General features: G+C 44.3%; 1 protein-coding gene across 2 annotated transcripts in view; it reads right to left on the bottom strand.

Annotated features, from left to right (window-relative positions):
- TULP3 (TUB like protein 3) overlaps positions 1–13,594 on the bottom strand; it is a 522,214-nt gene that overhangs the window by 230,391 nt on the left and 278,229 nt on the right. The window lies entirely within an intron of this gene.

The raw sequence follows: 13,594 nt of genomic DNA on the forward strand, positions 1-13,594 counted from the left end.
TGGATTTTGTGAGGAGGAGAGTCCTCATCCCATCCTACATGATTCTTATATAGTGCAGGTGCTTGGGCTACTGCCCATTTCCTTGCATATATATATTTATTGTGAATTGGAATATGATTTGAGAAGGCAGGCATAATCATTTCTTCGCCATGAGGGCACTCCCTGACAAACTCTGGGGGCCAATCTTTCTCGGCTAACAGGATGTCATAGCCTTTTGAGAGGTTATCCCAAAATAGACCCCTTATTCTCCTAGTCTTATCTCCCTCTATATGCAGTTTTATTTCGTATATCTTATGAGGTTCGCTAACTCTGGTATCTGCAGTTTCTACTTGAATGTATTCATTCGTGTCCACTGTCTCCAGATGACTCATCAGGATCTTGCGAGCTATGCTGATTTCTGCTGCGCTGTCTAGCATTGTCTGAGCCCACTCTCCATTTTTCAGCTGTGTCCTCAGTATTCTCGGCATGTTCGATTACTCTAATACTGGCTACCTTCTTTCTTGGAAATTGTAATTTTTTATTTTGAGCAGGTTCCTTGTCTTTGGACTTGGTGTGCTCTTCCCTTAGTTCTGACCGTCCTCTTCTTTCCGATTTCTGCGAAAAAGATTGAGAGGGACGTGTATCATTACTTTGATATCTATCAGGCTTTTTCAAGTTATCCCTATTTCTAAGGTTATATCTTTTCTCAGAGGGCTCCCTCTGGGGAGACGGGTGTTCTCGGTTCGGAGTTCTTTCCCTCCGCCGAGGAGACCTTCCTCTGGACTGGAAAACTTTTTCTTTGGGAGTGGATTGTTTATTTCCATCCCAGCTCTTTTTAGGAGTGTTTACATTATTTTTAATAAATAATTTGAGGATTTTCAAGTAGTTGGGGTTTTACTGGTTTCCCACCCAAACTATCTCTACCTAATTCTTCATAGCATTTTTCTATGATTCTGGCAAGCTCAATTGGTTGATCGGTTATATCTGTTTCTTTCAATTTCTGGCGGATCACCACAGATGCTGCTTCTCCTTTTATGTTGGCTAATAATATAGCCGAGACCTGCTTGAAGTCTTTCAGTAATTTCATACCAAGAGTTAAAGCAGGTTCGGGACCGTATTCACTCTGAATTTGTTTTAGAAACATCTGGTATTACCGCCATGGACGGAACACCATGTGTTTTTGTGTAAATGGAAGCAAAGACTGTGCCTCAAGTGTCACAGTCCTCCACATGTGGTGCGACCCCCATTGGAAGGCAGATAGTCAGAATTCTGTGTTTCTCAATAGGGGTAGTATTCGGGAATACTGCCTCTATTTGAGTTATTGTCTGTGCTAGCCAAAATGGAATTTGTTCCCGTTTTGCGGGTGTTTTTCCAAGACATGATTGTATGTTCTGTGGTGTGATTTCATTTGTGTTCCCCTGATGAGGGCTTAGCTGTGGAATATTAACAGCTGTTTGGACTGTTGCAGTCCGCATCACATATTGGACTAACTGTTTGTGTATTTTAATTATTAATTTTAGCTGTGCTAAAAGTTCTTCTCTTGACATTTTATCAATGTCTGGATGTGGTGTGTAGCTGGCTAAAACCGGCCAGGTTGCTCCTGGTCTACCTAGTGGACCGAGCCTGGTAATGTGATCATTATGTTTTAGGGCGCCTTTAAACTAGAGCAGGTGCTCTTGGTATTTTAATGGGATTTCAATCTCCTCGAAAGGAGCGTATTCTTCCGGTCGTTCCTCTATTTTGTAATAGTGAAACTCGTGTGTTGTAGCGTTTGCCGCTGGAAAGTTTATCCATGATTAGAATACCAAATGCCAAAATTCTTTATTTCGGCCATATAGGCCATAAAAGATGCAGTAAAATACAATACATACATTTAAAATACAGAATTTAATACATATAAAAGGTCTCTACTGGGCCAGCGGGGGATAGAGGGTGCAAGACAGTACCAGTTCAGGGGGACATTTTCTTTCTAATTATCCACGCTGCCATTAAGAATTTTGATACAGCAAACACAGTGTGGCCCAGAGTACTGGTTTTCATGACCCTGTATGCCTGTAAGTACTTCCTGAACCCCAGGTTCCGGCAGAGCGGTGCTATCCAGTGCTTCCTGGGTCAATGGTAAGCATGGCATACAAACATTATATGTAGGTCATCTTCATCATGGGCTTTACAGCATGGGCAGAGTTTGTCACCCCCTATGGACCATTTGCAGGTAAATATTTTAGTGGGGAGTGTACCGAACCTCCATTGCACAAACAATTTCCTCGCCAGGACAGGAAAGATAAAATCCATAAAAGGTTCGAAAACATAAGAATTTTTGGATTCCATAAAACGTGCCGTCAGGGTGCCACTATTATAAGCATTTTCCATATGAGACAAGTTCTTATTCTTATACATCTGGGCCAGGTTTTTACGAGTAATCCTTTGACAGCCTTGAGCTGGATCATCCCATAGGTCTGGCAAGTTCATACTAAGCAATTCCGTTTTGATAAAAGCCAGCCAGGGAATTTTATTGTTGCCATTCAAGCTCATTACATGAATAAGGTCCTGTCTGTAATGGTACAGTTCCGTCAGTGGTCCAAATCCGGTGCAGAATACCTCTGTCTGCCGATATTCGTGTGCCTCTATCACGAAATGACTGTACCACCTCGTGCTGTCAGTCCGTTTTCTATAAGTTTTAAAGTTATAGTTTTTCTTATGTTTGCCGGGATAATTGCACCCGGTTCATTAATCCCTGTAACATCGAAACCCCGTTGATTCGCATCTACTTCATTGGTTTCCCTGTTATCGCCATTTTCTGACATTGTATTAATGAAAGTTTGCAGAGCAGGTTTCCAAGGAGACAAAAGATTAGGTGCACAATATTTTGGAACACTGTTAACTAAACCAGAAACTCTACATAGGAATCTCTTCCTACTAAGTTCCGGCGGATTTTAACCTTTCACCCACTCCAGACGTCTATTGGAGTATTTACAGGAGACAGGGTCTGTGTGAAAAAGCACGACTGAGTTACTCTAACGTCTTGCGTTAGTTTTATCGTCTTACCAAACGTTGGGCGCCATGTAGTGTAGTTCCTATTTTCCCTATAGGCCCTGCGCATTGGAATAACAAACAGCAGTGTAGACGTAGGACTGAGGTCTTCTAGGTCTCTACTGACTATGTTAGACTTTTAGGTTTGCGCCAGCTAGCTCAGAGGTCACTGGAAACTTTCTTGACTGAATAGGAAGTGATCAGCTTCCCTGGCTCAGACAAGAAGGGATTCAGCTTTCGACAACCGCATAAACATGACAACTTTGCTCCCCATAATAAGAGTCAATCTCTAGAGTCGTGTGAAACAATAGACAGCTATTTCACTCAGTCAGTTGTGCAGATTTAATTTCACCAGGGTGCAAAGAATAGAGAGACGGGCGTTTTCAATAAAAGATATTATTTATTGAGCAGTCTTCCTTCTCATGCAAGAGAAATTAATTGCCACAATTGCAAGACTTGTTATAACGAAAAGTGCGTACAGTAAAAGGAGTATTACGAAATAATACTGTAAAAGCATTGATATGGTTTCTTAGCCATAAGATAGTTAAAATGAATAAAATATATACATTCATATATACATTGGCTAACGACCTCAACTGGTGCTTCTAACTACGCCTACCCCGGTGTACCTGACCTAAGACTAATACGTGGGAGAGAGTAAGTAGCAGTTTAAGTTAAGTTGGTTTTGCCAAGAGTTTGATTCAAGAATTCTCTCTAAGTGTTTAGTCAGCACCGTAGCTCTGGAATAGAATGTAGGAGGTTCTGGTATCTCCTTCTCAGGACCAGATATCCCAGTCACCCGCAAGGGTAGGCTGGAAACGCCGGAGCTGGATTTTCTCGGCAGGAGAAAAGACAGCGTCTTTCTCAGCGCCTCAAAGAGGAGGGGCAGCGTCCGAGGGGTTCTCTCATCTGCTGGGCTCTCTGCAAGGGGACAGCTGTTCTGCTCCAGTATTCACCACTGTGTGTTTGCTTAAGGCAACGTTGGTATATTTATACCTGAAAGGTGCCGAGTTTGACATAAGTTTTAGACATAAGACGTCAATAAAGATGTCCCTAAGAACTGGTCGTTCTTACAGTGCTCGCAGGAGTTCTATTACTAATCTAAACAAAGCAAGCGGGGCTTTCCCAGGTTGCTGGGGGTGTGGTGTGTCGAAAGAACTCAGTGTGCTCTCTAGGAATCTAAGGAAGTAGCTTCTGCTGTGTCATGGACTGCAGACGCGAGTTACTGAAATATGGCTCTGATTATTATGCCATTATAGGGATATTTATTGATTATAGCCGTATAGGGGCATAAGGTCACAATATTGATCGGGTTCCTAGATAAAACACATCAGTAGGGTTCCACCATTGCATCCCATTCCAGGGTAATTGGGTTTTTTCGAAGGCCGGCGGCCTCTACCCTGCGCAGTGCTGCGCTTTCAGCACCAGCCCATCTCAGCGTTTCGCCATGCCACATTGACACGGTGGGGGCCCTGGCTGATTTCCATTGCATTGTGATCAACCTCTTTTCCACTATGAGTGTCAAATCAAGGAAACGTAACTGTACCTTATGTGTTTTCGTCCTTTTACGAATACCTAGTATGTATTCTAGAGGTGTGTCTCCCATGGACAAGCGAGTGGCTATCTCTAACTCATGTTTAACCCCTCTCTATAACTCCACAAGGCCTGGTCACGCCCACAACATATGCAGGAGGTCCGCTTCCTGTAATTTACACCTGGGGCATTGATGCGCTGTATTTGGGTACATTCTGTGCAGTCTACGCGGGGTCAGGTAGGCTCTGCGCACTATCATGCTCTGAATAAATTTGAACTTGGCATTACGTGAGACCTTTCGTGGGTATTCCAGTATATTACTCCATTCTTTATCCGCTAAGTCGCAACCAAGCTCTGCAACCCATTGAACCCTTGTGGAGTCTAGCTGAACCCAGGCATGTGCATACTAAGGTAGAGCCACTTAATTAAATGGTCCCCCATCCCATGTAATAAAGTGCCTTTATTAGTGCGTTTGGCTGGGGTTCCTCCTTTTGTGGGGCCCAATACCTTTTAATATAGTGTATTAGGGCAGCGTGTGTCATGTACAATGTAGTAGGCGCTCCTGTGTTGTTTGTAAAAGTGTCATGGTCTAGCAGTGTCCAATCACTAAAAGGCGCCCCAATGGTCTCCACCCTCGCATCAGTCCAGGCAACAAGTGCTCGTTGCGTCAGCCTACCTGACGCAAGCGGTATACCTACCAGGGGAATGTTGTCGAGGTGCCTGGTATTGAAGTCAATCTCCTGCAAGTTTCAGCCTGCCGTCCAGTAGGATAGCCATTGTAGTTGGCACGCATAGTAGTAAGCCCTAAAACCAGGAGCACCCAGTCCGCCCTTTCACGTGCCAAGTTGCAGTTATTTAAGGCTTATCCGGCGCTGACCTTTACCTCAGATTAAATCTATAAGGATAGTATCTAATGTATTGAAAATTCATGCAGGGAGAAGTAACGGTAAATTTGTGAAATAATATAATAGGCGGGGGAGCACCACCATTTTAGATAAAGCCACGCGCCCCATTGCCGAAAGAGGCAGCTTAGTCCAGAAAGACACCTGCGAGCGTATGCCGTGAATAGGCTTGACCAGGTTGCCCTCTACCATGTCTGCGTTTGAGCAATAAACATTTATCCATAGGTATTTGAAAATGTGTGTGGCCACTGGTAACTGAAGCTCCTCAAAGCCGATTTAAGCTGGATTCATCTGTTCTTGGAAGAAAAAGGCATGGGATTTGGAGTAGTTGATGGGGAGGCCTGACACTGTTGCGAATTCAGCAAATATATCAGGGAGTGGTCCTTGACCCTCCAGCAGATCTGCGAGGTATAGTATGAGATCGTCAGCATAGGATGACACCAGGTGCACAGATGTACCAATGGGAATCCCGTAGCAGCCTGCGTCCCGCCGTATGCGGAGCGCTAGTGGTTCCAGCGCCAGAACAAACAGTATTGAAGACAGGGGACAGCCCTGGCGCGTGCCCCTGTGTATTCCCCAGATATCAGTTTCCCTGTACGGACTCTTGCAGTGGGCGCCGTGTATAGCAATTTAACCCATTTTATGCATGCTGGGGGTAAACCAAAGCGTGCAATGGAACTGAAAATATAGTCCCAAGATAGGGTATCGAATGCCTACCTCATGTCTAGGGACATGCAGCCAGCACTCGGAAAACGTGTCAGATCGGCGGACATGATCTGATGCAGTCTGCGAAAGTTTAATGAGGTGCTCCTTGCAGGTACGAACCCAAATTGATCAACATGGATCAATTTGGTAAGATACAGCTGAATTCTGTTTGCCAGCACCTTGCTTAAGATGTTGTATTCCGTGCAAAGTAGCGACAAGGGGCGCCAACCTGTCATTTCAGTCGGATCCCTTCCCGGTTTAGGCAAGGACACTACCAAGGCCTGAGCTGTAGTACGAGGCAAGTACCGCAACTCTAGCGACGTCCTATAAAGCTCTTCCAGACGTGCTATCAATATGTCTGAGTTTGCCTCAAAGAATTTTATTGGCAGACCATCTAGACCCGGTGTCTTATTATGTGCGAGCCAAGCCATGGCTTTCTTAAGTTGTGTCTTAGTAATGGGCCCCTCTAGGTCCTGTGCCATGCCAATCGGGGGTTGTGGGTATGGCAGGTCTGTAAGGAAGTCGTAAATGTAGGACTCCTCCAAGCTAGGGGGCGCGCTATACAGTTCTTCATAATACTTACTAAAGGCCTCACTAACCTCACATTGCGTGGTCGCAGTTCCTCCCCCGGGCAGATTAATGTAGCTAAAAGCAGTGATAGTGGGGTCATTTCTGATCAACTTGTCCAGCAAAGTACCAGACTTATCTGCATCTGTGTGATGTACTTGTGTGTAAGATCTGAGTCTATTAACCTCAGTGTCTCAAGTAATTCTGCTTGTCGAATCCGTGAGTCTTGCAAGTTTGTTTGTTCCGCTGAATCGTGCGCTGCCTCCTGCTGACATAGTGGCCTCTGTGTCCTGTAGTTTTTTATGTATCTCCTGCCTGGCTCCCACTGTGGCGCAGATTGCTGCCCCTCGGACAACCGCCTTGATGGCATGCCATTCCACCAGTACTGTAGGGGCCGCATTATGATTCTCCGTGAAATAGTTTTGAAGTGTAGTGGATAGCGTGCTAGGGAAGGCAGAGTCCCCCAGTGTTTGAGGCCAAGGCCGCCATGTTGGGACCAGGGAGGGCACTCTACCCCAGCTAAAAAGTGCCTCTAGAGGATTATGTTCTGAAAAGGTCTTCGCTAAGTGTGTAGTATCTATAATTTGATCCGCTATGGAGGTGGAAAACATAATCCAATCAATTCTGGTGTGTAACTGGTGCACCGGGGAGAAAAAGGAATACTCCCTGTGGATTGGATGCTTAAATCGCCATACATCACACAGGTACCAACCCTCGACCCAGTCGCATAGAGCTTCAGCCTGCTTACAAACCATTGTGTCCCTCAGGGGTGGATGGGAACGGTCTAATGACGTATCCATGACTGCATTACAGTCACTTCCTATGAGCCATGGATACGCTTCCCATCCCGCCAAAATGGAGTTCAGACTCAGGAAATATTTGTGTTGATCATAATTCAGAGCATAAATATTCCCTAACACAACCGGCGAACCATCCAGGGTGCCACGTAGGAATATGTACCTGCCCTGTGAGTCCACCCGCTTGTCCAGCAACACAAATGGAGTACCCCTCTTTATCCAGATCGTCACCCCGCGGGCAAATGCAGAATAATTAGTGGATATTACCTGCCCCCTCCACTTCTTCCTAATTTTCGCAGCTTCTGCCTCCATTAGGTGCGATTCCTGGAGGAAAACCACCTGTGCTCCCCAGCGCAGCAGGAAGGCATGTACTCTATGTCTTTTATGGACAGAACCCAACCCACTGACGTTCCATGTAACAAATTTATATTTATATACGAACCATTGCGCCATCACATTGAAATAGAACATTGTAAACAGTAGCAATCGCAAAGCAGGGAATGGTAGCCACCACCATCATAGGGTCAAACATTAATCTGGTCCGTCCCAGAGCCCAAACGCAATATTGACCGGAGTTTGACCTGTTGCCGCTGCAGTCCTGGAGAGAGAGTCAACAGGTGCTTGCAGCCGCACTTAATGAGTCCGGACTGTAACTGCTGTAGTCGCTTTTGGGGCCTGCTGCCTCTTAAGAGCTTGCCTGCGGTACTGTGACGCTCACTCTTGAGGCCAGAGTCTACACACAAGTAACGTAAATCCTAATTATATTTAATTTTAAAGCATGAGCAATACGTGCCGAGAGCCTGTTAACTCTGCTCACACCCTGCCTCACAGTGTAAAAAGGTGCCCTTGAGCCTTCAGTTCAAACCCAGCAAGGACTCCGAGGAAGAAGTATGAACATCTTGACATCTGCCCTTGTTCACAAGGCCTCGGCCTCTATAGAACCTATCTGAGTAGGGCTAGCAACTTGGTACGTCCACATGACGTGAGCCAAACCTCACTGGTACTGCACTGTGTGCAAGCCGGCATAGACAGGGTCAGCGTCATTTAAGCAACCAGGTTGTTTCCTACAGGCCTGACCCCCGGAAAGTAATTTCTGTCTCCTGGGCGAGCCTTCCGGAATGAGTCCCAAGAAAACAGCTGCTCAACTCTTGTTGACTCGTGCTGCCATTAGGATTTTACTAAAATCCTGCCAGCTCAGCCCCCTGTCTGGTGCCAGGGAAGTGTGCAGCAACCAGGTAAGTGCAGCCTATGAATCAGTGTGAGACGTCATGGACACCCAGCAGAAGCGCTATAACACTTGAGCATTCGTGCCAGCATTTCATACAAAAAATTTAAAGACCAGCATACGATTTGACCCTCTAAATGCCAAATAAGCTGTAAGCCTCGTCAGTATACAAAAGACAGGGATAAATGAACCTTGATGGACTTATAGGAACAACAAAGTCCATGTTGAGACTCTACTTACACTTGCTGGAATAACACGTGGGCAAGTTGTTGGGTTTTGGAAGTAAACGCAAAGTACCAAACCAGAGACTGCGAGCTACAGCCACTTACAGACGACAGGAGCACTGTCAGCAAGCACTCTTGCTCTCCTGTCCAAAATCACGGACCAAAGAAGTTCTCTGCCTCAGTCTTGCACTGCAGGGAAGACTTCTCGTAGGACAGGTGAGTCCAGTGAGAGAACATTTACTAATCCGTGCAATGGGGATATTGTCTGTGAGAGTGTGGGTACGGGTTACGATACTGTTAGAACTTCTCATTTTTCAAAAGTCTAAATTCTGATATTTATGTCTTTACGTGCACTTCAGTGCTTAAGTATCACACATTTGGCAGTTGAATCTCATAGGTACACTGGAACCACTGAAATGTCACACATAAGCAATCTGAAAACTACACAGTTGTGTGCGTTATGGAACATGAGGCTCGTTTGCAGGCAGTCTGGCCTCACCGTCCTGTTTGATACAGCTGGTTCTCAGAGTGTCCTTCCATTCCTGGTGCATTGTAGCAGTTATAAGATTTTCTTAGAGTTTCTCAGTGCTCAAATGGGTGTAATTTCTGATATTCATGCGTTTCCCTCGTCTTCATTGCTTGACTTTGCTCGCGAGAAAGTGTCACTCATAGTCGTTGAATATCACTCATAATTACCTTACAAATAAGAAAATGTCACACATAGGCAATCTGAAACCTTGGCAGCTATGGGTCGGGAGTTACTTGTTGGTGACCCGTGGGGGGTCAGATTATCGAGCCAGGATGATTTTATTCAGGATTTTAGAGCCCGGGCTCCAGAGTTCTCTTAACACACGTCTGCCATGCACTGCAGTTGGCCACGCCCCCACTTTTATTGCCCTGGTTATTGGTATACCGCAAGATACAGCTTTTCTCAATGCACTATTGTTTTGGCTTATTAAATATTTACAGCCTACATCATGGCACCTTGGAGATGGGTAGTCTCCTCCTTTGGGTCCAAAGCAATTCCTATTCCAGGTTGGGGGAGGGGGAGGCTGGGGGAGGGGTTTTGGAAATGGTGGGCTCTCTTTAGTTATGCTATTGTTTTCTTCTCTTCTCTTTCATTTTCTGGTGATTACCCCAACCTCTTATCTATATCCAGGTCGATCCAGGATTGCATTAGATACAATGGATTGGTGAACCTAGCCCATCCCATGAAAATCTCATCAGGCGGAGACCCAAGTCACAACACGTTGGGATGACTTCACTTATCCACATGTCTCATCACTTTCACTCATGTCAAAGTGAGACGCCTTACAAATGATTTCCCTCAGTACGAAAGTGTGAAACCATCCAGTTAAGAGGAGGAAAATTATTGACTAGACTTACAAATTTAAAATATCACTTAATATTCCTGCAGGAATCTAAGCTCGGCTCTTCAGACATATCCCCCTTTAAAGCTCCATGATTGTCAGAGGTCATAGGTTTACCCGCTCACAAAAAGAAAAATGAAGTTCTTACCATCATAACCAAACATGCAAAACTTACTATTTTGTACACACTTTCTGATCAAAATGAGAGATGTATACTTAATAAATTATATAAATATGGAAAATAATATTATCTACTGAATATCTATGCACCAAACACTAATGACATTGACTTCCGGAAACACATCGACAAATTGATTGCAGGTCTTCCCAGTGGCACTAATTGATAATGGGGGAAGCCTTTAACCTTCCACTTGACCCATTATTGACCATAGCTCGAGAGTCAAATTTAGACCATCACCATCCCCTAGATTACTGAATAAAAAATGTTCTAGCCTTTCTCTGGTAGACACATGGTGTATCCAACCCTCAGATACAAGGGATTACACTTCCTACTCCCCAGCACACCAATCATCTCTAAAATAAACCACATATTAGTATCAAACAACATGGCCAGAATGAACAGACTCATCCATAGAACTCAGCCTTAGCATCTTTGGACTGGACAACAACTACTCCTCAGTGTTGTTTAATTCATTCCCACTCAAACAAGGTAAAAGACAGGGTTGCCCTGCCTCCTCCCCCTTCCTTTTCCTACTAGCCATCTAATCACTTTTGCTGTTGCTTAATGAACAAAACAACTTCATAGGCATAAATATTAAGGGCAAATCTTTTACAATGGCAGCATACGCCGACGACATTTTAATCACTCAAATTATGATCAAAATCAAGGACTGTGCTACAGCTTCAGGTTATAACCTTAATAAGGATAAGTAGGAGGTTCATCCACTGAATATTCTTTGCACCAAAGAAGTCTTGAGAAACTTGGGTTTAGCCTGGCAACCTAAATTCTTTAAGTATTTAGGACTCTAATTCAATGACAACCTTACCAAATCTATCTGACATAATGAATCACTAGGGCTCCAAAAAGTTAAAGATTTTTTTAAGGCTTGTCATCAAAACTTCTGACCTGATGGGACAAGCTTGAATCCTTAAAAAAAATTATTACTCAGATTTCTAACTACTTACTAAACATGTCCCCCATACTTTGGTCGGACACATTTTTCTTATAACTTAGACTACCTTCTCAAGAAAACCATTTGGAACTCTAAAATCCATGTATCACCTTAAAGAAACGTTGTCTACCTAAACAGTTAGGCAGTTCCAATCTTACAGATTTCAGAGAACATCAATTAGCCTTTCTGGCTGCTCAAGGGACAAAATCGTTTGACAACACTCCAAACTTTACAGCTCAATGGCTCTCTTTAGAGCGGTTGCTAATAGACAATCACCCTCCGACGTGCCTCCTAACAATTTATAAAGATCATCATGTCCTTGATTATTTGAATTTAAATCCCACTAGACATATTCCATCACATCTTGATCTACGTCTTTCAGATGTAAAAATCAAACACTCCCTCCAGTCCTTAATCTGGTTCAATAAAGACATCAAACTAGACCCACATTTCCCCATTGCCAGCTGATGGAAGTCAAAAGGGATCTCTATGGTGGGTGAGCTTGCCCTTATCATTCTATATTTTTTTTTTCATTGAAAACCATGCTTTACTATCTTAAGATGGCTCCACAAAATTCTCTGGATGCTCCCTGTTTCCACCCGAAGGACGGTTGTCCAGGCTTTAGTTGTCTCACGCCTGGACTATGGTAACGTTCTTTATCTGGGAGCTGACCAAGAAACTCTTAAAAAGCTTCAGGTTGTGCAGAATGCGGCTGCTCGACTCATATGCCATGTTCATCGGAGAGTCTACATTTCCCAGTCGCTCCTAGACCTCCACTGGCTCAGGATCGCTAGCAGAATCAAGTTTAAGGCCCTCTGCTATATATTTAAGATTAAACAGGGTACTGCCCCTGTATATCTACGGGAACTTATTCATGCTTATCACCCCACTCATTCTCTTAGATCCTCCTGTAAAGGTGATTTTGTAATTCCTAGATTTAAGCTGGTGAAAATGGGCGGTCGCACATTCTCCCACTCAGGCCCTAAGATTTGGAATACCCGGACCATTGCTTTGAAAACTGAAACTACCTATCTCAGCTTCCGTAAAGGACTTAAGACATGGCTCTTTTGGCAATGATTCGTGTTTGGTGTCTTTTCTTCCTTTTAATGTCCCTTGGCGCCGGGAAACCCTTTGTGGGTAGCTGTGCGCCTTAAAAGTTAAATAAATAAAATAAACCGCTTTCTGATTTTTAAGACTTTCACAAACTGAAAGTCGCAGTCTCTAAATACAAAGCTTTCCCTTTTAAACCTGCCCCACTCCCGATTCTCTTAACAATACTTCAAAGAGGCGGTCATGTGGCTCCAAGATCTATGCCAGGCAGAGACCCGTATCCACCTCAACAGTGTGACGCCACTCAACAGAAATGGCAGAAGGAATGGTCTCAGGATGGTCTACACAAACAAGCTCACACTGACTGGCTAGCTTAAGTTATGGACTTCCCCATTCACCAAAAAATATAACCCCAAACCTTGCCCAGCCCATACTAGATATCTAACACAGAACTTATTACACCCCACACCAACTTACAACACTGGGCCTTATAGATAAGGATAACTGCTGGAGCTGCAATTCACCGCACACAGACCTTCATCCCAAGCTATATGATTGCCCCCTGCTACACAGCTATTGGACTAAAGTCATGACATCACTGACAATATCCTACAAACTAAACTCTCTTGGGAACTTTTAATTCTCCATTTGCCACCCCACCCTCCCCCCCTCAACCCTTCATACACAACGGATTTACAATGAGAAGATTTTTATTAGCTGGATTATTCACCTTTGCCCACAAATCCATTGTCTCCTCCTGGAAATCATTGGGAAATGCTTCCAATAACACCTAGTGGGAGTGGTTGAGATACATTAGGTGCGCACACTATATCCTCTCTAACCAATACCCCTGGATCTCGGCTTACAAGGCTCTATGGAACAACCTCGACCGATAATTAGAAGTAATTAATCCCCTCATGAGATACATTTACTATTTCTGTCCTAACCAGCCCACTGATATAATGATATTGGTTCACATTTGAACCCTCCCCCTCACCTCGTTATACTGAGCTGTTGTCACTCCCTGCAAGGTACGGACAGGATGCCTAATCCATCCTCAAGATAAGGTTGGGTAATCA

This window comes from Lissotriton vulgaris, chromosome 1_2 (assembly GCF_964263255.1).
Source record: "Lissotriton vulgaris chromosome 1_2, aLisVul1.2, whole genome shotgun sequence".
NCBI lineage: Eukaryota > Metazoa > Chordata > Amphibia > Caudata > Salamandridae > Lissotriton > Lissotriton vulgaris.